Below are 24,635 nucleotides of genomic sequence, written 5' to 3' on the forward strand. Positions count from 1 at the left end.
TTAAGGACTTTTGAAGTCCAGAATGAACAGATTTTTGGTGGAATTTCACAGTGTTGCAGCCTTTCTCTGTGTAAAACAGAAAACAGTCGTTTTTCATATTCGAAAGGATTTCAAAGGCCCGAAGACCCATTTCGTTAAAGGACAGAAGCTAGGAGACAGATGGTTAGAAGGGGAAAAAGCCACAGCACAATGCAGTCGAACCAACAGAAGTGATCATGGAGCATTGCTGGCACGAGTGAGCTACCTGACAATGCGACAAAATTACCAGAATTTTGTTACTATGTTGTTAGAAAAAGAGACCTTTGGCTCATGTTTGTCTAATCATGGCATAAAGCAGTTAGAAGCTAGAGGGGATAGATTAAGACACCTCGAGCCTCAAAGAGCCTGAGAGCATTGTAAAAAGCCTATACAAAAACACGTAAAAACAGTGAAAAACAGAGTATCTGAGGCTTAAACAAGTGAAGGCACAGTAGCCGTCAGATCTAGCCGATCAACAATCCAAATCTGATCGGCAACATCGCAATCGGCAACCACAATAGAGCACTTACAACAACCCAGGGCTATCGCAATATTTGATTGCGACTAATCGCATCGAGATATCGTAATCGGAGAAACATTATGGAGTGGGGCCCATACGCATACATGTATGCGATGCGATTAGCCAGACCCTATGGCTATATAAACATTATTGCATAGATTGTGAGATCTGCCGAAAGGCATTTTTAAATGTATTTTCACATATTTTTTTATTTAATGAAATACAAAGAAACAATGCCGATGTGATAAGACCCAGACTCGAAAGGGTTCGTGAAGGGAAATATATAATATTTGAAGTCCGAAGGGAGCCAATTTTCACGTTATTTTCACGATTTTTAACGTATTTTTTAAAATACAAAGGAGCAAGGCCGAAGCGACTTGTGATAGTGATGAGGACGGACCCGATAGAGGAATAGACCGTATTTAAGGACTTTTGAAGTCCGGAATGAACAGATTTTTGGCGGAATTTCACAGTGTTGCAGCGTTTCTCTGTGTAAAACAGAAAACAGTTGTTTTTGGTATTCGAAAGGATTTCAAAGGCCCGAAGACCCATTCCGTTACAGGATAGAAGCTAGGAGACAGATGGCTAGAAGGGGAAAAAGCCATAGCACAATGTAGTCGAACCAACAGAAGTGATCATGGAGCATCGCTGGCATGAGCGAGCTACCTGACAACGCGACAAAATTACCAGAATTTCGTTACTATGTTGTTAGAAAAAGAGACCTTTGGCTCATGTCTGTATAATCATGGCATCAAGCAGTTAGAAGCCAGAGGGGATAGATTAAGACACCTCGAGCCTCAAAGAGCTTGAGAGCATTGTAAAAAGCCTATAAATGGCTGAAAGTTAGAAGTATCAAATGTTCAACTTTTGGAGACTGTGGAGACTCTACTCCTCTCAGCGTCTCATCTTCATTCCAGTAATACAAGCTTCTTTTGTTGTTATATGTTCAATCGCCATCTTTCCCTTTGTCCTAAGCTTGCACTTGAATGGGTTATTCATGTTTTCTTCTCTGTTGAATGCGAGATAACTATCATCTTATCTCTGCGTTAATACATTAGATTTGTAAGCTTCATTTACTTTCTATAGCTAGCCATTCATATGTGTTTATGTATGTATTTGCTGGTACAATCAGGATTCTCCATCTATTCATTGAATCTATAAACTATTGAGCATTAGTGGTTGAAAGCCTTGTCAAGCTGAGTGTTTTCATGCATGTTTTAAGTGAAAATAGAGTTGAAACAGTCATCTGAATTGATCCAAACCCCAATCCATTCCAATAGTTTAGAGAACGATATTGAAGATTTATATGTTTCCAGGCATCTCCGAGCTACAACCTAGGAGATCTTCCTGGAGTGCTAATTGTTCCTGGCAAAGGAAAATACTTATTTGTTCTTAAGAAATTGATTCAGTTGACTAAATAATTTATCCAGTAGTAGCATAGTTCCCAACAAAGGTAGAGTTCCTAGCAAAGGAAAATACAAGTATAATTAAGCAAATTTCAAAGGAAAATACAAGTATAACTAAGCAAATGTCGAGAGAATTTATTTTGGAAATGTGTGCATAGTAAACAACTAAATTCACCTAGCCCACATGAGCAAAGTAATTGATCTAGCAGTGTGGAGCTAAGTAATTGCTCTAGCAACTTTAATTGAAGATAGTTGATCCTTAAGAAAATTTCAACTTGATCCTTAAGCAAATGCCAAGAGAGATTATTTTGTTGACATAAGGAAATGGCAAGAGAGATTATTTTGTTAACAAATGGCAAAGAATTGATGGAGCTATTGTGTTTCCACTTCTACAGTCATCACTATATGCCATACACACCCAAGTAAGTACTTAAATTCACAGCTGAAATCAATTATCTTCACAAAAGAAACAATTGTTGAGCAACCAAACTGGATAAGAACTTTCTCTCCATAATTTTGTTTGACTGCACACATGAAAGGTGAGGAGTTTTCCCAAAAACTAGTATCGAAATATCAAGACAGGGCATTTCAAGCTAGACATTGTACTTGTGTTCATAGAAAAAAGAGTGAGTCGCTACTGGAGATAAAGTGTTAACCCTAAAGCCAAAGAAACAAAAAAACAACTATATGAAGCCATTTGAAATTGATTGTTGTTATCCAGATTCAATACCTAATCGATGTGTTACAGAAATGGCAGAAGGGGTCAGGGAAGGGGAAGGGGAAGGGATCCATGTCGTATCTACATCCAGTCCACTATTACACAAGCATACATGAAGTCTAATGGCAGATATATTGGAGCAAATAACTGCAATATTAACAGAGTAAGAGTGAATAGAAAACAACAAACAAGCAAGAAGAAAAGCATGACAAACTGAACTAAGTACACAAATAATCAATGTACACACAACCAAATCTTTGGTAAATAGACACAAACCAGTTTATTTAATGTAGGCAAACATGATATGAACCAAGAAGCACAACATAAGAGTTCATAAAACAACATGTTTTTCAATTACGAGTCTTACATGAGATTTTCTCTTACCTACCTACCACACTATGGATTCGACTCAATACTATATTGTATTAAGAAGGAATATTGATTGGTTTTACTAATCCACCAATGAAGGATGGAGGAATGGCTTCCTTTACATTCTCCTTGACTGAGCTTCTCCTGAGAGTTACTTTTTTTTGGTTGCCTTCTATGGCCTTTCCGACTTTCCTAAGAAAGCATTGAATAAAGGTAAGTACTTATATATTTCCCAAGCAGAAGCACAAGTGTTGGATCCAGTCCTAGCAGGCTCTATACTAGCAAACAATACAAAGCATACCATAAATAAAAAGAAAGCAAAAGGGATGTAAAGTTAATTACTATGGCCGTGAAACAAATTGGGCAGGACCAACTCAAAAACAATACCGAAGCTTGTTGTTCAAGGAGATAGCTAAGGTCTTTAACATCATGGCATATGATAGGCTAATAGTACCCCATCTAAATAATCTTTATATGGGTAGACTATGTACCAAGTAACCACCACAAATTCCACTATGTGCCTCTTGTAAGATGGTGTCCACTTCGATTTAGTCTTCATAATGCAATAAAATGAAATCAAAACAATGCTTGTAGGGTACATGACATACTACAACAAAGCAATTGCAAGTTTTAATAAAGGCTCACTTGTCTTGGGATGAATCAAAGTTTATTGTTTGCAAAGTATATTGAGAGATATTAGTCCCACAAAAAGGTGGTTTCAAATCCTAATCTCTAGATACTGAGCTACATCCTTAAGGATAAGGTCCTCAAGAATTCCCATACACTTTTGAAAAGATCCAATAGTAGTTCATTATGTCAAAAAAGAAACTTAGAGATTCTTTTGAATTGCCCAGAGAATCCACAGTATAAACATTTTTGAACCAACGTTTCGAATCCCAAGTGGGATCCATCATCAGGGTTGAAGAATGATGATAAAAGAAGAGCAAGCAGGAAGAATAAATACTAACGAGGACAAAAGAATTTAAGGAGGAACAAACAGTCGGCTAGAATCCTTAATTTTATATTATTATTAATTTTATTTCATATTAAATATTATTAATGATTATCATTTAAAATAAATTAATATAATAATTAATATACTATTAATATGATAATAATCAATTATTATATAATAAATAATTAACTATTACTAAATAATAATAATTAAAATTTTTAATACTAATTATTAATTAATAACTAAATTAATAAGATCAAAACATATTATAAATGATTAATATTTACAGCTAACCTAAATAATAAATTTAATTCATACTCATTGATTAATATATTAATTTAAATCATATTAGAAAATATAAATAATTAATAATTAAAATAGATGAATATACTAATTCATATATTAATTAATAAAATAGCTAATATATAAATTAATATAGAATTTTTATATAATTAAAATAATAATGATCAACTATTTGATTTCCAAATAAATTAAATTAATAAATATTTGATCTTATTAATTATTAACTATTAAAAATAATTAATTATTTATACTAGATTAATATAATAATTCATATATTAATAAAATAACTAATGAATAAATCAATATTAATAATAATCAATTATTTTATAATAAATAATTAATTTCTATTTTTATTTGAATAATATATAATAATAGTTGATTAATTATTATTATTATTCTCTAATAATAATAATTAAATATTATATTAATAATTAATTATAAAATTAATGTATTATAATATATTAATTAAAATATATTATATATTCAACATATGTTATATATTCAACATATGTTATATTATGAGTATGGAATTGGGAAAGCAACTATATTACAATCATGCGGTACTTAACAAGTGATACATTTTTGATAGTAGACAGATGAAGGATCACCCTCACCCATTAGATCAGATTGAAGTGCATAAACAAGTTGGTTAGTAATTGGTTGGCTTTTATGGATTTTTTAGCTATTAATTAAAGATAAATTTCTTAAAACAAAAGGATCCACTTAGCTACTCAGCTAGAGAGTGGCCTAGTCTTTATATTGAATAGTGTGAAGGCTCATATTTACAAATGATCTTCTAGTAAAGCGTGTGGTGTCTAAATTGTTGGGTGGGTAAAAAGAATGGTGAGGTCGTCGTGGATGTTTTATATACACTAAAGCTTACTCTTGTGCTTTTTCATTTCCTCTTCTTGTTCGTACCTTTTGGTCCATGGATCATACCAGATAAGCCTTCCATCTTTACATTAACCAAGAAATACCACTGCAGTAGCTACCCACTCCGCCCAACACAGATCTCCATCAGGTAGGTAGGAGTAACCAATCTGTAGCTATCCTTCCACCAAACATGGGCCTGCACCAACAAGCACTGTATATGAGGCACTATCGACAAGAAAAGTTGATCTTCCAGTCCCAAATTCTATTGAGAAAACCGAACTTATGTCCATTGCAGATCTTCCTCTCTTGTTGTCCCATATTCTATTGAGGAAACCGAACTTATGTCCATTGCATATATTCCTCTCTTGTTGTGTGCAAATTTGATCTTCCAGTCCCAGGTTTTATTGAGCAAACGAAACTTATGTCCATTGCAAATTCCAAACTGTAACGGAGAGACATCGGTGAGGTCAAGTGGACAACTAGACTAAGCAGGGACCTTTCATTGTGAAGACTAGGTCTGCACCAGCATATGTCGAAGGACTCCTAGGATTATTGGACTTGAGCAAAGCACCCAACCTGAGGTGTGATACTAATGGTATATTTTTAAGAATGAGGGTGAACACGAGGTTGTCTGCATATAACCATGAAAAATATGAGATTCTAGAGATATTCTCAACAATTGACACTTACAACTATAGTTGCAGCACAATCAGACAAGAAGAGGACAACTAGTGAGGCAGGTTCATCAACAAAGCAGCCCTCCAACAAAAAATAAAGTTAGTTGATGCCGAGAGATTCCCTCTGGTGAAGGTTCAGAACTTGTCCATTATTCCTGCTCAGCTCAGTGCATCACAAGGTCAACCTAACCCACCCTTGGAGGGCAATGATTTATGGGCAGAATATGCACAGAGGAGAAGGGAGACCTTATGAAAATAAAAATGAACTCATTTTGTAGGTTATGCAACAAGGTAGAGAGATTTTAATACCACCACAATGAGTGTCAATCTCAAGGGGGTGGGAACTGATGGAAAACCACAATTGCTGAAACAATCAGGGGAGGGGTTGGCCATAAGGCAAGTCAGGCCAAGATAACAAACTTAGATCATAAGTGAACAAAGATGAATACTAATCCCACGAATCTTCAGCCCATCCAAGAGCTTCTCATCGTTAAGGATAATGAGATCCAGGTTCTCAAGAATAAGTTGAATATCCCTACAACAGAACCTGTGCAGATAGTTCTGAGAATTCACAATCAATATAAATTGGGGTCCATTACGGCGCCCCTCACTGTAATAGAAGTTTGGCTGCGTTGTAAATGCATATGTTTTTATAATCCTAAACAAAGGGTGAGACAAGATTCCTAGAGTGGGGCTTTGGCCAACAACAATCCTAAACAAAGGCTGAGACAAACTTCCTAGAGTGGGTCTTTGGCCAACAAGTTTATGTATGTTTTTTTCATTTTTGTTTTCATGGGAGTAGTTTTTAGAGTACGAAAGGTGAGGAGTTTTCCCAAAAACTAGTAACGGAATATTAAGACAAGGATTTTAAAGATAGACACTGTACTTTTGTTCGTACAAAAAAGAGTGATTTGCTGTTGGAGATAGAGTGTTAACCCTAAAGCCAAAGAAACAAATAGATAACTGTATGAAGCCATGTGAAATTGGTTGTTTTTAGCCAGATTCAATACGTGATCGATATGTTACAGAAATGGCAGAAGGGGAAGGGGAAGGGGTCCATGTCATATCTACATCCAGTCCAATATTACACAGCCATACAACAAGCCTAATGGTAGATATATTGGAGCAAATAACTGCACTATTAACAGAGTAAGAGTGAATAAAAAACAAGAAACACAAGCAAGAAAAAAAAGCATGAGAAACTGAACTTAGTATAAATAAATTACTTGTTGCATTTAAGAGCACTCCAGTCATTCTGAAAGTCGTCATTATCATTAAAGTAATAAAAAATGAATTACACTTGGAACGGGTTGCGCACAAAATTCTCTTTGTGTGCCCACACTAGAAACTTGTCATTTTTTTAGTTGTTTATATGATATGAAATTATAGATGAATTTATGCATTCAAGTTAGCATTTTAATCTAAACTTACAATTTACATGTCCCAGGCATGATCCAAGATTGTGATATTTGAAACTTTGTATGATAACCAGAGAAGATATCAAGGGCAATGGAATCTAACAAAAACCAGCTTGGTTTCAATTACCTTCCACCAACAATCTTAGCATCAATAAGGAACTTGGAGGTGTAGTAGTAGGTTAGTTAAACTTTCCAATTGATTACGAGTCCTTTTCCATAAGCAAGCATGACGCTTATTGACACTAGTCATTTTTGCATTCTCAAATGAAAATTATCCAACAAATATTAATCTATACTAATCTTGAGCACTGACTATGGGTTGATATTAAGTTTATGACGTACCTCTCAAAGTTTGTTTAAGATTTAAATTATACATTTGTTTTTTTAAGTCAATGATCAATGAGCCTTGCTGCCAATACACCATGGTCTCATGAGTCTGGTCTTCAGCATCGCAGTGGGAATTGCCCGGGGAATTGTTTACCTGCACGAGAAGTGCAAGGACCGCATTATTCACTACAACATCTGCTGGAATATTAATTCCAACTGCCGTGCAGCAGCATCGACGAGCCGCAATGGAGGACTTACAAAGGAGTTGACGTATCGGCGGTACCATTGCGAACAGTTGATCAGCAGCAGCCACCGTCTGTTTGTCCTGATCCAACGCCCCACATTTATTCCCATTCATTCACGCCACCGCCATAAGTGTCCTTTCACCCTTTGCCTGTTTGTGTTCTCAAAGGAGGAGGAAGATCAAATCCGAGCTCTACGCAATAACTGCTCACCTACAGCATTAAAGAAGAAGCATGGCCGAGAAGAAAAGTACCAGCCTCAAGCCAGCTGCAACATTTATCAGTCTTGGGTTTCAGCACAACCGACTCAAGAAATACAGCAAAAGATCAGATTTGTTCATTATGTGCAGCAGAGACTCTGTCAGAGAGTTGAAGCAGTTGATGGATAAGTTATGACCGCTTCCTGCACTATATATGTGTAGAGCCACAGCAGTGTTAATCTCTCTGCAATGTAGCGCAACAGTGCTCAAATGTAATTTTTGTGTGTTTAAGAAAGAATGTGCAGCAACACGAGCTCACATGAATGAAGCCCTCTTGCACAGCAGTGCAGGGACTGAAAAGTAAGAGAGAGGCGCAGCAGCGTAAGGTTAGAAGAAGTTGTTTTATGCACAACAGTGCAGTGATAAACAACAGTGATAGACAGAGTTACTGAGACAGAGCGCTGGGACAACAGTAGAGAGCAAAGGGGAGCACGCAACAACGTGAAGTTTTGCAGGGCAATACACTGCAACGCGTATGTGCAAGAGGAAGATGTAATGAACAACAGTTCTTTGTGTTCGCTGTGTTTTGGAACAACAATACATTCTACAAACGTGTTTCAGCAACTGTCTGCCAGATGCTGAAACACGTGTTACAGCAACTGTCTGTGTATTTCAGAACTGTCTGCCCGTTGCTGTAACAGCTGTAACAACAACTGTTTGTAGACACAGATTGAAGTGCCTCTGAAGAAGGCATGTTGGTGAATCCCTCTGTCAAGAGGAAGGTGCTCTTAAGCACAGTCCTTGGTGAATCCCTCTGTTAAGAGGAAGATGCTCTCGCTGTGTTTTGGAGCAGCAATGCATTCTACAGGCGTGTTTCAGCAACTGTCTGCCAGATGCTGAAACACGTGTTTCAGCAACAGCCTGTGTGGATGAAACTGTAATTTTCTGAGATAGCAGAAATTGGTTTGTGGAACTGAAGCGTTCCTGTTGTAATCCCTCTGTCAAGAGGAAGATGCTTTTCAGCATAAATCTTTTGTGAAAATCCCTCTATGTGAGGAAGACGAACTTATATCAGTTGGTTTACTGTTTATGAATACAAGTTAATTTTTTTTATTGCTGTTACACCAGTTACAACGTTGCTGCAACACAATTTCCAGAAAACAATTTTCAGTTTTTCTGTGCAAACACAGAGTGCAAAAACAGAGCAATTTTTGTCTGTCTGTTATGGAATTTATCAGAAAATTCCAACATGGTATCAGAGCTAGTCCAGGCTCTTTGAAGTGTCAAAGAAGCTGAAGGAAAGATATCTTGCAGCAGCAACTTCTCCAGCAGCGTGAAGACTCAACCAAGAAAGAATCTAAGTGCAAGGAATGACCAGCGTTAGTACTAGCGTGGGTATGATTGAACGCCCAGCAGTTGAAATTAAAAGGGGAGTGTTGGAATATTAATTCCAACTGCTGTGCAGTAGCATCGGCGAGCCGCAATGGAGGACTTACAAAGGAGTCGACGTATCGGCGGTACCATTGCGAACAGTTGATCAGTAGCAACCACCGTTTGTTTGTCCTGATCCAACACCCCACATTTATTCCCATTCATTCATGCCACCGCCATAAGTGTCCTTTCACCCTTTGCATGTTTGTGTTCTCAAAGGAGGAGGAAGATCAGATCCGAGCTCTGCGCAATAACTGCTCACCTACAGCATTAAAGAAGAAGCATGGTCGAGAAGGAAAGTACCAGCCTCAAGCCAGCCGCAGCATTTATCAGTCTTGGGTTTCAGCACAACCGACTCAAGAAATACAGCAAAAGATCAGATTTGTTCATTATGTGCAGCAGAGACTCTGTCAGAGAGTTGAAGCGGTTGATGGATAAGTTATGACCGCTTCCTGCACTATATATGTGTAGAGCCACAGCAGTGTTAATCTCTCTGCAATGTAGCGCAGCAGCGCTCAAATGTAATTTCTGTGTGTTTAAGAAAGAATGTGCAGCAGCACGAGCTCACATGAATGAAGCCCTCTTGCACAGCAGTGCAGGGACTGAAAAGTAAGAGAGAGGCGCAACAGCGTAAGGTTAGAAGAAGTTGTTTTATGCACAACAGTGCAGTGATAAACAACAGTGATAGACAGAGTTACTGAGACAGAGTGCTGGGACAGCAGTAGAGAGCAAAGGGGAGCACGCAACAGCGTGAAGTTTTGCAGGGCAATACACTGCAGCGCGTATGTGCAAGAGGAAGATGTAATGAACAACAGTTCCTTGTGTTCGCTGTGTTTTGGAACAGAAATACATTCTACAAACTGTTGGAAATAATACTGAGAGGGGGGGGTGAATCAGTATTATCAGATCAGTAAAAAACTTTCCAATTTCATACTCAGAAACATATACGCTACTTCAATTAAGTGAACCCGCGTGTACACGCTACTGTGTCTAATGAAACTCACGTATATCCAGAGATCTTATAATTCAGTTAGCTTAATCTTCAGTAAATGCATCAGAACATTATTAAGCATATTAACAGTAAACAAGTGCAGAATAACAGAACAGAACATCACACAAGAGCCACACACATGAACACCATGATATAAGGTGGAAACCCAATGTGGGTGAAAACCACCTGCTGCAATTCGTCTCTTTCTTCTTTAATAAGAACTTCTTTTACAATGTACTGGTGCAGTCCTTTACCAGTACGCAGGCTACAACATGCAGAGGGCTGCAACCCTCTCTCGTTTTCCAACTACTTTTGGAAGGGAACTACAACCCCCTCAGCTCTTGTACTAGCCGATCCATTTACTAGTACATAGGTGCTGACCCTACAACCTGCTTTCCTTCAGGGACCACGTTTCATCAATTTTCAGACTGTGTTATCACAAAACCAGTACTAGGGACTGCAACCAAGCAAGGTCTCATGTAACTGTTTCAGACCATACTTTAGATTAGGAATTAGCCTTCCTAATCAGAGAGGGCTCTCTCACAACTCTTGACAAAATCCTTCAAACACTAGATGGCTAACTCTTTATTTACTTATGAAAGCATAACTGGTTGGAAACACATCAAACTGGCTCTCATTGGGCTATGGAGTCTATAATATCAAGTAAACAAGGAAAAACACAGTGACCTCATAGAAATCAAGGCTCTTAGCATTACATGTCAAACATATTTCACCAAAACATAGCTTGCTGTATACACAGGAAGTCAGAGCATATATTTATGAATTCTGAGTGATTGCATACAACAAAACCATAAAATAACATAAAGTACCACACATCATCACTACATTTGATCATGACAATCCTTCGAGAATCTTGAGAAGAGAATAACTCTGTTTTACTATTACTGTAAAAAAAGGTCTTACAATGGCCCAAAACAACACTGTTTTTCTATTAAGTATCCAACCCCTATTACATCCTAGTTTTCACCATATATAGGAATACATTCCTCCTCTCTAGAATGAGCTCGAATGCCCTATTAACTCCTCCTACATGCTTCTAACTAATGCATTAATTACAAACATGCTGAACTGTAATTACACACAATCCTAATCAAACTAAAATATTAATTCCATTCTCCTCGTATGCTGGATGCTTTCTTGAATGCTTTGACAGCTGTCCTCCTTCGATTAATCTGATATGGCTGAGCTACAGATGCAATGGATGCTGACTTGGGATGCTTGAAAGCGCTGATAGCTCATTTAATGACCAGAAGGTGTGCTCCTATTTATCGGCTTCTGTCTCCCAACATTCTCCTAAAGTATAGCAGCCTGCTCCCAAATGTTTTAATAACCCCAAATATGGAATGATGCCAGGCTTCTGATGTGCTGTAGGTGGTATTTGATAGACAGCTGTTCTTCTTCCTCAACTCCCGCTCACCGTGTCAGACTAGCTGCTCACAGTATCACACTAGCTGCCCTGCGCTTTAAATCATCACCTACAGCAGTTTCGTAGCGCGCTACGAAACTGCTGTGTGATTTAAAAACACAGTCCCCCTCACTGGTTTTCTGCTAACACTGTGCTACATTTATTAATGATCTTCCTCATTCCAACAAATGAACAACAATTTGCAAATAATCCTGTTTAGCTGCCAGGCTTCAATGTCAATAGCTTTTCCTAAAAACAAACTCAAACAGCATGCCCGGATTCCTCTGCTTTCTGGAGATACTTTTAGGCCTGCCGAAAGGTTCTTGTAAAACTTGTGAAATTCCAAGGTATCACCTCCAGCCTTGCGGACTTCAACCATAAAAAAAGAAGGAGCTACTTCAAATACCTCTGTAGCTACATTCAAATGACCCTTTCTTCCAGTCTTTGAACCTTGCATCTTCATCTTGTAATTTCTCTTTTGCACATTGAATCCAAGAGGCTTTGCAGCTTCCTCAATTTTTGATACTATCTCGTTTGCAGGGCGTTTAGATGCAAACCTCGTTTCTCGCTTAACCATACCCATGTCCATTTCAAAGAGATTGCCAAGATTGAGACCCTGGGACATGGAGATAAGTTCAAATGCATTCATCACCTCTGGTTTTGTTTCCTTTTTTTTTCTGTAACAAGATGTTCTTCTGAATCATTGAAAACAGCATCAACATCATCCAGATTTACATCTTCTTCTTCATTAAACTTGGGTGGCTTATAACCTTTCTTGAACCATTCATTGTCTAAAATCTCAGGTACTGTAATTCGTGTCTTAGGGTTTGGGTCCATATTCCTTGTACTTAATTTCTTTGCACCAGAAGAAAACCATGAAGGGCACGTAAAATCTGCTTTATATATCTTTTTATACAATGTCATAAGGTTTGGATCATCAAAAGGCAAGTAACCTGCCATTAAAACAAATAGGATGACACCACATGACCACAAGTCTGCAGTTGCCCCATCGTAACCTTTATCATTGATGACCTCAAGAGCAACATAATTGGGTGTTCCACAAGTAGTGTGAAGCAAACCGTCATCCCTGACTTGTTGAGACAGTGCACTTAGGCCAAAATCTGATACTTTAAGATTTCCATATGTATCCAGAAGCAAATTTTCTGGCTTCAAGTCCCTATGGTAGACACTCCTACTATGGCAGTAATCAACAGCATTAATAAGCTGCTGGAAGTATCTCCTTGCTTCATCTTGGTAATAAACCTAATGTGCTCGAGGTAGCAGTCTTGCCACGAAACTCTTATTTGTATATTAATTCATCAGCAAGTTTTTTACCCACCGCACTATTGCCAAGGATGACAGCCTTTAACAGAGTTCTTCTACAAGCTGACATGATGAGCTCGAGCTTATGTTAAATGAAGAAGGAGTCGAAAAGATCTAAACTGTTCCATCTATTGATCACTCCTTGCAAATCTTCGAGCAACGAGCATCTTTTCCTGCTCTGATACATGCTCATGCTCTAAAAATCCTCTGCGCCCTTGGAACTGTCTTGTTAGGCAATTCATTTGCAACTCGTATTCAACCTTGTGATCTCTTCCAAGCAGCAAATACTCTACCTGAAGTGACTTCAAACACTTGCGCCCACATATCAAGCTATTATAATAGATATCACAGTTTCATTCACCGGTTCATATCACAGCTTGTTGCGTAGCTTCAAATAGATATATAGCGTATATATTTCCAATGAGAGTCTTTATTTCAAGTGAACGAATTCCTGGAAACAGAATTGCCAGATGTCTCATTATAACAACAGTGACTATTGATCACCCCTGCCACCTGTTTGCGTAGAAAAAGAGGTCTTATGAAGCTAGGCCACGATGATAATGAGCTACGTCTGTTTCATCAAACACTTGCGCCCATACATTAAGCTATTCCATGAATTTGCCACGGGACCAAAGACGTGTCTCTTCATAGACTCTAATAATCCCGAAGACAAATCTTCCAAAATTGATTCAACCTTCATATTGATAAAGGTTCTGGCTTTTAGCTTCCTCGACCTTCGACATGAACACTTTCAGAACTGCATTCTTCATATCTGCCTTCGCCTCCTCCATATGGATATTGTCGGACAAAATGATACAAGTAATGCAGCGGCCTTAGCTCTTGGAAATCCCATTGTCCTTCTACAACTTTTCGCTCTGTTTGCCTTTGATAACGCGGGTTCAATCCTCCATAATAGTGTAAGAGGCTCGAAAACCTATGATAAGCCAGAAGATTGGCCACTAAACCATAGACACTGTGATCATCTCCATAAACTGGTTTTTTCCACAAAAGGCTTGATAATTCGCTATGCATGGTTTTGAACAAAATCCCTTGCTCCACAAAGTAGTTCAACTCTTAATAGGGGTAATCTCTGTTCACAAGTGCATACCTTGGAGTATGAATGCGAAATTTTTGAAGGCGCTCATATTTAACCAAATCCTGATCAACTTCTTTTGGGTGCTCCCATATATCCTTTTCTGTGCAGCAGTGATAAATTTTTGATAAGATTTTCCTTTGTTAGCGCAATGTTCTTAGCAACAGAACAGGTGCTCAAATGCCGAAGGTCCCCTGCCGCCAGCATGCAGTGCAAAGGCTAAAATGACAGCTATAGGCATGCCAACCACATAGTATGCCCCAAGATTTGCATAGGCACCCAACGTTTGCCATCCACATCCTCTAGCAATACCTGATAGAACACCTTGGATGGCATCCATAAATGTTGAGGGTACAAGCAGTGGCATCATGGTTGAAATGCATTCAACTACCTCTACTTCATTGCTATAAGCATAGCCCCATACATTTCTGATAGAGAATAAAATATATCCTATCATAAGAGCCTCATTGACTGCCATACAAACCCCGACACACACTGATAACTGTGCAGTGCGTGAGCGTCCAGCTCCTAGTTCATTGGAAACTCGTGTACTTACAGCAGCACCCACGCCAAAGGGGATCATATATGCAACTGCATCAGTGCTAAGACAGATGGAGAGAACTGATATCTCAAGTTCAGGCTTAGGCAACAAACCGGAGAAGAGAACAAGCATTTCAAAAGACCAGTATTCCAAGCAACGCATTACTGCAGATAGAATAGTAAGCTTAAGAAAGTTTGTAATGTCATATAAAGCTTCCCTTGAGAAAGATGTCCATGTCTTCTTGCATGCAGGGGAAGATTTAACATAAATTGATAGAAGTGCCACATTTAGCCAATTGGAAATGCTATTTGCAAGCGCAGCCCCTTTATTACCTAATCCAACTTTGAACACCAATACCCAACAAACGGGAACATGAACTTTATCATAAATATTTTTCAAATCTTTCAATCCATTGTGGCGCCCTGCTTTGTGAAAGAAGTTACAGATTGTGAAAAGACAATCCCAAATATCAAACACTCTATGACTTATAAAATTTAATAGATTCTTTGTCTAGAGGATTCAACACAAAATCTCCTGCAAGTCTCCCACATTAGTATGTACATCTTTCACAATCACCCATGAGCCAGAATTCAGAGATAACTCCCTTAATGTATTTGATGGCAATCCTACAATAGCTGCATCATCATAAGGTGTCTCCTTGAACATACTGCCACTGCTCTCATCAACATTCCTGGAGGGAAGAAGAACTCTGTACAATAAGCATGCTAGGATTTGGACCTTCACTGAAAACTCAAACAAATCCCCAGTTTCGTAGCACGCTACGAAACCACTCAAACAGGTAGCGCTGCGAAACTGCTAAAAAGAATTCTGGCGCTGCGAAAATACCCTGACTTTAAGCCAAGCTAAAATTTTTTTTACTACAGCATTTTCAGTGATAACAGACTGGATCCAAGAGTACAAAACAAACATTACCGCAATACACTCATCAACTTATACTTGCATCATAATTCATTAAACAACTCAATACTGAATCACTGAAACCCTGTCATCAAGAACACAGAACCCAAACCAGAGCCCAGAACTCTGCAACAACCACCAGAATCAACAGCAACCTGAAATATCAAATCTTATTATGCATACGCTACTTCACTGTACCAAAACCGGGTGTATACGCGCTTTCACCAAAGGCAACCCACGTGCAGATCTAGAAATAGTTTCTTATGCCTTCGCTGTCAGATCCGACCCTTGCCAAGCGTCCCGAACAGATAAACAGTAATACTAGATCTTCTCACTTCGTCAGACACCCATTGCTTGCTCCCACTTGCCTAATGATCTTCTCCTTATATAGCCTTAGGCCCTTTATAATACCACGGTCCAAAACCATAGTAACCCAATACCATCAGCTTCAAAACTAGGGATCAACACGTTCGTCGAGACATCAAGGTCCAAAACCATAGGCACAACTTCCAAGGAATAACCGCCGTGGACCAAACATAAGTTTTCCACATACACGCGCTTTTACTGAAGCCAACCGGCATGTACACGCGACTTTATATATAGAGAACCTGCGTATACGCGACTTGTTATATAGTGAACCTGCTTTTATACACGACTTGGGCTTAACGAACCTGCGTGTATGAACTTTCTTGGCATGTTGTACTAAGATCTGTCCTCTGATTAAGTTGCCATCACCTGTACCAACCTCTGCGCACCTGTACCAACCTCTGAGTGAGTTGCCATCAAGGACAACACTTGAATCATAATGCCAACAATCTCCCCCTTTGGACTTGATGGCAACCACCACACCAAGTCACTCTCCCCCTTTGACATCAAGGGCAAAGGGCGGACCAAGATATTCTCTTCTTTGGTATACCTTTTACTGTCCATACTGTTGTCCATACTCCCGCTGAGTTCATGTTGAAGTTTTTGATTTGGCTCCCCCTTTGTATATGCCAAGTTGTATCAATCCATCCATGCTCCCCCTGAGAAGATGCAGGTTCTAAGACCAGCCATTCAGATCTGTACCATAAGCATCAGCCTGCAATACTATTCCTTTGATCAAACAACAAGATGTATCATTTAGTTTCATCAGCAACTTCTAACCATAATGCCAACAATGAATTATTTGAAGTATATGCTCCCCCTGAGTGTGAGCCAACCATGACTGAACCATTTCCTAAGTTTGTTCTGCTCCGCCTGAGCCTGAGCCAACCATGACTGAACCTAGGTCTGTTCTGCTGCCCTTTCTTCATATACGCGACTTTGCAGCCTGTAACTCGCGTATCTACGCGACTTGTCTTCGTTATATCAGCGTATGCAAGATGGAATACTGAATTTCATCACTTTCAGATTCCCCTGTGTCTGTTATGTCCGCTGTCTGAATTATGCCACACCTTTCTGTCTCTGTCTTCTTCAATTCTTGCAACTGTGATGATGTATGGTCCTCTTGTCTTGAATTTTGAAATCTGCTCCTGCATTCCCTTGCTTTATGCCCATAGTTGTTGCATGTATAACACCTTACATTTTTCATGTTCCTTCTATCACAATCAATTGCTTTGTGTCCATATGCATTGCAGGCAAAGCAATATCCTCTGAAATACCTGGGATGCGATGATCTTTCTTGAACCATTCTACTTCTACATCTGGCTGCAACATGTCCAAGATTATGACATACATAACATTCAACATTATTCAGTGGAGGAAATAATCGTCTATCAAGTCCATAGTTAGGAGTAAAGGATCTTCCTTGAGGAATTTCTTTCCTTGGTTGTTCCTTGTTGAGCATTTCAGATTTCTCATTAGAGTTTCTTGCCTCACCTTGTGAACTAGATTCACCTTCAACATATTCATGAAAACCAAGACCAGTCTTGATAGCAGGAGACCTTTGACTATTAAGAATATCATCCAAGACTTTAGTACTATCTTGAAATCGTAAAAGCTTATCCTTTTCTTCTATTTTACCTTTCAAGATATTTACCTCAACTTGATGTTGTTCTTCCTTTTTCAGATATTGATTCCTTAGGTCTTCTTCAACATTTCTTCCTTCTTCCACTTGTCGTTTTAGTTTGGTCACTTCATGTTCTTGATCTTCAAGATCTTCTCTGTTCTGTTCTCTTGATTTTTTAAGATCTTCTTTTAGAGAGAGGATATTTGATTCAAGTCTCTGAATAGTTGTACTCTGATCCTTTACTATATCCTGCAATTGCTCCCTTACCCTGATTTCTATCTCCAATTGTTCTTTTAATTTGGCAACTTCTTCAGTTTCTGCATTCTTCTCTTCATGTGCCATGAGACTTTTAATATCTTCGCTATTATTGGATGAAGCATTCTTCTTCTTATGTGCCATGAGACTTCTAATATCTTCACTATCATTGAATGAACTTTTAATATGGGTATAATAGCTTCTACCATCTTCTTCAGATATCTTTCCTTTGTTATGAGGACATCTAGCAGCATAGTGACCAACTCTACCACATAGGAAACATTTGAAAGGTAGCTTACCTTTGAACCGTCCAGTTCCCCGTTCACGATTCTTGACAAAATTTACCTCATCTTCTTCCTCTGACACTTCGAATGCGGCCTCTGGTGGTACCTCTTGTCGCATTTCAAAAGTAGTTAAGATCCCGTGAAGCTGTGACATGGTGATTTTCTGCACATTCTCCTTTTCTTCTATGGCAGATACTTTAGAATCAAATTTAGTAGACAGAGATCTCAAAACCTTTTCAACTAAGACAACTTCCTCAAATTCTTCACCCAGATCCCTCATACAATTCACAATCTCATCCATACGCAGGAAATAATTAGCTATGCTTTCATTACTACGCATCTTAAGAGTTTCATACCGGATTTTGAGAGTTTGAAGCTTTGCTCTTTTAACCTGATCATCTCCTTCGTAGCTTGTAACGATTTTGTCCCATATTTCCTTAGCTGATTTGAAATGCATGATCTTCATAAATTCTGATTGAGTCAAACTACTCAAAAGGACAGTAACAGCTTTGGCATTGAGCTCATATTGCTTTTTCTCTGCTGGATTTGTAGGAGTTGCTGATGGGAATTTGTATCCTCCTTCTACGATTCCCCAAACTTCTGCTCCAAGTGATTGTAGATATGCAGTGGTTCTTATCTTCCAGTGAGTAAAATTGTTCCCGTCAAAGACTGGTGGCTTGATGTGTGCCTCTCTTTCTGGATTAGCCATTCTGATGGATCTTTTCCTTCAAGCGATCAAGCTTCCTCTGAAGGACCTGCTCTGATACCAATTGTTGGAAATAATACTGAGAGGGGGGGGGGGGGTGAATCAGTATTATCAGATCAGTAAAAAACTTTCCAATTTCATACTCAGAAACATATACGATACTTCAATTAAGTGAACCCGCGTGTACACGCTACTGTGTCTAATGAAACTCACGTATATCCAGAGATCTTATAATTCAGTTAGCTTAATCTTCAGTAAATGCATCAGAACATTATTAAGCATATTAACAGTAAACAAGTGCAAAATAACAGAACAGAACATCACACAAGAGCCACACACATGAACACCATGATATAAGGTGGAAACCCAATGTGGGTGAAAACCACTTGCTGCAATTCGTCTCTTTCTTCTTTAATAAGAACTTCTTTTACAATGTACTGGTGCAGTCCTTTACCAGTACGCAGGCTACAACCTACAGAGGGCTACAACCCTCTCTCGTTTTCCAACTACTTTTGGAAGGGAGCTACAACCCCCTCAGCTCTTGTACTAGCCGATCCATTTACTAGTACGTAGGTGCTGACCCTACAACCTGCTTTCCTTCAGGGACCACGTTTCATCAATTTTCAGACTGGATACAAGAGTACAAAACAAACATTACCGCAATACACTCATCAACTTATACTTGCATCATAATTCATTAAACAGCTCAATACTGAATCACTGAAACCCTGTCATCAAGAACACAAAACCCAAACCAGAGCCCAGAACTCTGCAACAACCACCAGAATCAACAGCAACCTGAAATATCAAATCTTATTATGCATATGCTACTTCACTGTACCAAAACCGCGTGTATACGCGCTTTCACCAAAGGCAACCCGCGTGCAGATCTAGAAATAGTTTCTTATGCCTTCGCTGTCAGATCCGACCCTTGCCAAGCGTCCCGAACAGATAAACAGTAATACCAGATCTTCTCACTTCGTCAGACACCCATTTCTTGCTCCCACTTGCCTAATGATCTTCTCCTTATATAGCCTTAGGCCCTTTATAATACCACGGTCCAAAACCATAGTAACCCAATACCATCAGCTTCAAAACTAGGGATCAACACGTTCGTCGAGACATCAAGGTCCAAAACCATAGGCACAACTTCCAAGGAATAACCGCCGTGGACCAAAGATAAGTTTTCCACATACACGTGCTTTTACTGAAGCCAACCGGCGTGTACACGCGACTTTATATATAGAGAACCTGCGTATACGCGACTTGGTATGTAGTGAACCTGCTTGTATACGCAACTTGGGCTTAACGAACCTGCGTGTATGAACTTTCTTGGCATGCTATACTAAGATCTGTCCTCTGATTAAGTTGCAATCACCTGTACCAACCTCTGCGCACCTGTACCAACCTCTGAGTGAGTTGCCATCAAGGACAACACTTGAATCATAATGCCAACACAAACGTGTTTCAGCAACTGTCTGCCAGATGCTGAAACACGTGTTACAACAACTGTCTGTGTATTTCAGAACTGTCTACCCGTTGCTGTAACATTGGTAACAACAACTGTTTGTAGACACAGATTGAAGTGCCTCTGAAGAAGGCATGTTGGTGAATCCCTCTGTCAAGAGGAAGGTGCTCTTAAGCACAGTCCTTGGTGAATCCCTCTGTTAAGAGGAAGATGCTCTCGTTGTGTTTTGGAGCAACAATGCATTCTACAGGCGTGTTTCAGCAACTGTCTGCCAGATGCTGAAACACGTGTTTCAGCAACAGCCTGTTTGGATGAAACTGTAATTTTCTGAGATAGCAGAAATTGGTTTGTGGAACTGAAGCGTTCCTGTTGTAATCCCTCTGTCAAGAGGAAGATGCTTTTCAGCATAAATATTTTTTGAAAATCCCTCTATGTGAGGAAGACGAACTTATATCAGTTGGTTTACTGTTTATGAATACAAGTTAATTTTTTCTGTTGCTGTTACACCAGTTACAGCGTTGCTGCAACGCCAAACTGTGTTGCTGCAACACAATTTCCAGAAAACAATTTTCATTTTTCTGTGCAAAAACAGAGTGCAAAAATAGAGAAATTTTTGTCTGTCTGTTATGGAATTTATCAGAAAATTCCAACAACATCAAGCCCGAAAATATCCTCCTCGATTCCAATTTCTGCCCGAAGGTGGCCGACTTTGGAATGGCGAAGCTCCTCGGCAGAGAGTATAGTAAGGTTCTAATGACCATTAGAGGAACGAGAGGGTACTTGGCCCCCGAGTGGCTCTCAGGTTTGCCGATCACTATGAAGGCCAATGTCTACAACTTCGGAATAACGTTGCTTGAAATAATTGCGGGGCAAAGAAACATGGACAAGGTCTCTGAATCGTCCGAACTGTTCTTTCCGGCTTGGGCTGCAACTCACATCAGCAACGGAAACGGCATGGAGCTACTGGACAAGGAATTGTTGAACGATGCAGACACGGAACAAGTGGAGAGGGCTGTCACAGTCGCAGGATGGTGCATTCAGGACGACGAAGAAGCGAGGCCGTCAATGAGTGAAGTGCTGCAGATATTGGAAGGCAGTGTAAATGTACCCTCTCTTCCCCCAATTCCCCACTCTCTCGATACCTGTGAGATGGTCCAGTCGTTTTCTTCTAGGATAAAAATACCTCGCATTACGCATCCAAAATTATTGTACAAAATTCATATACAAAGTAAATAAAGAAATTTGAATGAAGATGGCCTCTCTTCATTATTGGATGAAATTGTTTATTATATAATTATATATTCCATCTTATTAGTCTCTGCAGTTAGGCACCAGACTATAGTAATCGAACAAATGGTCGAGTTAACATTAGCAAGGTGGCAAGTACATAAGTTTTCGAATGTTTTATCTAGGTTTTTCCATAGTTTTTTCTATCGACTTATTTCCGAAGAGCAATAGAATTTTTGGCCATCTTATTTGGCCTCTTCCCTGAGGCCATAACCATGGTTATTATGTCGAATGAATGTACGATTTATATTTCTAAACATTTCGAAAACCGCAAACTAATGCTAGCATTAATTCACGATACTAAATGTTATTTGGTATTTAAATTATAAGGTAAAGTAAGCACAGTGTTAGACCGACATAAATCATCTTGCCATGGTTTACCACATGTGACATCTGGCCATTTCCGATATTGGAAGTCTATTACCACCTGTGACATCTGGCCATTTGTGACATATGGCCATTTATGACATTGGCAATCTATGACATCTGGTCCTTTTGCCTGGCGGGGACATATGAGCTCTACGCTCTTACCTCGGTTCCTCTGCGAGGTCAAGGTTACCTTGGTAACTTCTGCAACATCAAGGTAAGCTATTGAATCTGTCAGCGTTGTTATTAGCGTTGTTCTTAGTTGTTGTTAGTGTTGTTTTTACTTTTGTTACATTGTTCTTACCTATTACCTTTGTTCTTATGTGTCATTGTTTTGCGTGGTTGTTTTAAAGTTAATGAGAGAACCCTCCAGACACTGAACCACTCACTTAGCTGCCAGAATGCTCCCCTGAATCTCCACATCGATAACAAACAAACTAGGATGAATATGCAGATGGGGAGGATTACAGATAAAACTTCACGTATGACGATTGGTGTTTTCTGATGTGATGCTGATCAATCAATTACGCAACCCCTTTTGATCTGAATGTCGAACCCGTTCTATCTCGTTGAGCAGATGGTATGTTACCTTTGTTCTTATGCGCTATTGTTTTTCTCAATGCCCTTTCTTTCCTCTTTCTGCTGTAGACCAACCCAATACAGAGGCCACTCTCTACCATAGGCGTCACCGGAGCCTAAAGGGATCAATTTACAACACCTCAAGAACTTGCTCAAAATGGCACAAAACATAAGTGAAATTAATTCACAACAGAAATTAGTATACAATACAAAAAAGTGGTTGCTCCCCTTTTAATGGCATTTTCTTTCATTAAGCATATATTACAAAATAGGATCAAATATTGAATTCCAGGCATTTTCTTTCTTCAAGCATATGATACAAAATAGGATCAAATATTGAATTCCAGATCCGGTAGTTTGCATGAATCTCGTTGAACGTAACAAATTCCAGTAGGTATTGCCATTGTGTCATATAAATATGTAAACTATATGAAGAAGTTAGCTTACCTTCTATTCGGTTTGTGGGATCCTGTCAGGTACATCGTAATAGTTCAATTACCATTCCATGAAGTTATATGGTGGGCTTGTGAAACTCCATGTCTGTAAGGGTGACATTGAGATTGGCATGTGTAAAGGGCACATCTCCATTACTCGACATTATAAGCACATTTTCCTTGACCTTCACTTTCTGCAATTCCTCCAAAATATTCACAGGTGGACATCTACTTTTGTCTCATTGGTTGCAAGAACTGGAAACATTTTAAGATTTCAACGGCAGGTCATCCCCATAGTTCTAGAGTTTGGCCCCTCAAAATTGTTTCCCTTGCTTGCTTAAATAAGGTATTCTTATTGTATTCTTTTTCATTCTATATGGATGTCTTCCCCTATTCTCGAAAGAGGAAAGGTATGACTTGACCCTCACTTTTGAGGTTATTCGGAAACAAGTTACCCTCTATCAGATAGTTTTACTGATTTAAAAATGAGGAGGAATTGCTTATAATCACTTTAGGGTGTCATCCTCGTCAAACACCAACTTCGAGCCTTCCTTGTTGAACACCAATTTATCAATCTATGCTTTTGCAAAGTAACTAGATGTGCCATAGTAATAGACCGTTTTCTTTTTCCATTGTACATTTTGGATTATGGTGTTGGGTTATGGCAAGATGGACAAGTGCTAAGATCATGGGCCCACAGGGATAATCCATCCGACAGTTCATTTCTTCATGTATTACACATGTCTTAAGAGGATGTTGAGTTGTTGGTAGCATGGCACTATGTACCTAGGCTAAATCACTATCGACTCCTTACTGTTACTATTCCATGTATTATGAAAAATTTTCGTTTGCCAAATATCCACAATCTTTAGTTCAGCTTGGTAATGACCCACAATTTGTAGATCAATCCAGCGACGATTCTCAATATTTAGGTCAGCTAAGTAGTGAACCGCAATATGTAGATGTGATTTTAGAACAGAATTTGAAGGATCAGTGGAACAAGTGGATGTTGTAGGACAATTGGCTGCCAATCCTGCTTCTCAAAATACTGACAGATTATACCCTTTGTCCAGACAACTTTTTGTCGTCATTTTGATGATAATTATGTCCATGTCTATAGCATCCCTCTTTTTTTCATCAACCAATTTTATCGCATCCATTTTTCCATCTATCTGTTGTTGTAAAAAAATATAGCAATCCAAGCCAAGAAGAGCCTTTTCCATTTGATGACCTAAAGTTGGATTGCAGAGATAACGTCACAAATAAGGCCATTTTACCAAATAATTCCTTGGAACCTTATACCAGTACAACCCTTGAGAGCTAAGCAACCCTTGAGAGCTTTGCTGAATTTTTGGTTACTCAAAGGATCGACACATCTACCATTATAGTCAAACAACCTTCCTGAATGAGCAATATGTCTAGATCCAAATTATTTAAAAAAATAGTTTTCCAGAAATCTACAAGATGACTAGTCCCCATCCAATAAATGAAGTCCCTATAGGTAAAGCATTGAGTGG

General features: G+C 38.9%; 3 pseudogenes; 1 reads left to right on the forward strand and 2 right to left on the reverse strand.

The window, feature by feature from the left end:
* Nucleotides 1-7,061: 7,061 nt before the first annotated feature.
* Nucleotides 7,062-13,988, reverse strand: LOC149233767 (CBL-interacting protein kinase 32-like; annotated as a pseudogene).
* A 459-nt stretch (nt 13,989-14,447) lies between these two features.
* On the reverse strand, nt 14,448-16,708 carry LOC149233768 (protein DETOXIFICATION 16 pseudogene; annotated as a pseudogene).
* Nucleotides 16,709-21,166: 4,458 nt separating this feature from the next.
* LOC149233769 (G-type lectin S-receptor-like serine/threonine-protein kinase At5g24080 pseudogene) lies at nt 21,167-21,688 on the forward strand (annotated as a pseudogene).
* Nucleotides 21,689-24,635: the final 2,947 nt, after the last annotated feature.

This window comes from Pinus tabuliformis, chromosome J (assembly GCF_031772625.1).
Source record: "Pinus tabuliformis cultivar Carrire ecotype Pingquan chromosome J, CPIR1, whole genome shotgun sequence".
Lineage (NCBI taxonomy): Eukaryota > Viridiplantae > Streptophyta > Pinopsida > Pinales > Pinaceae > Pinus > Pinus tabuliformis.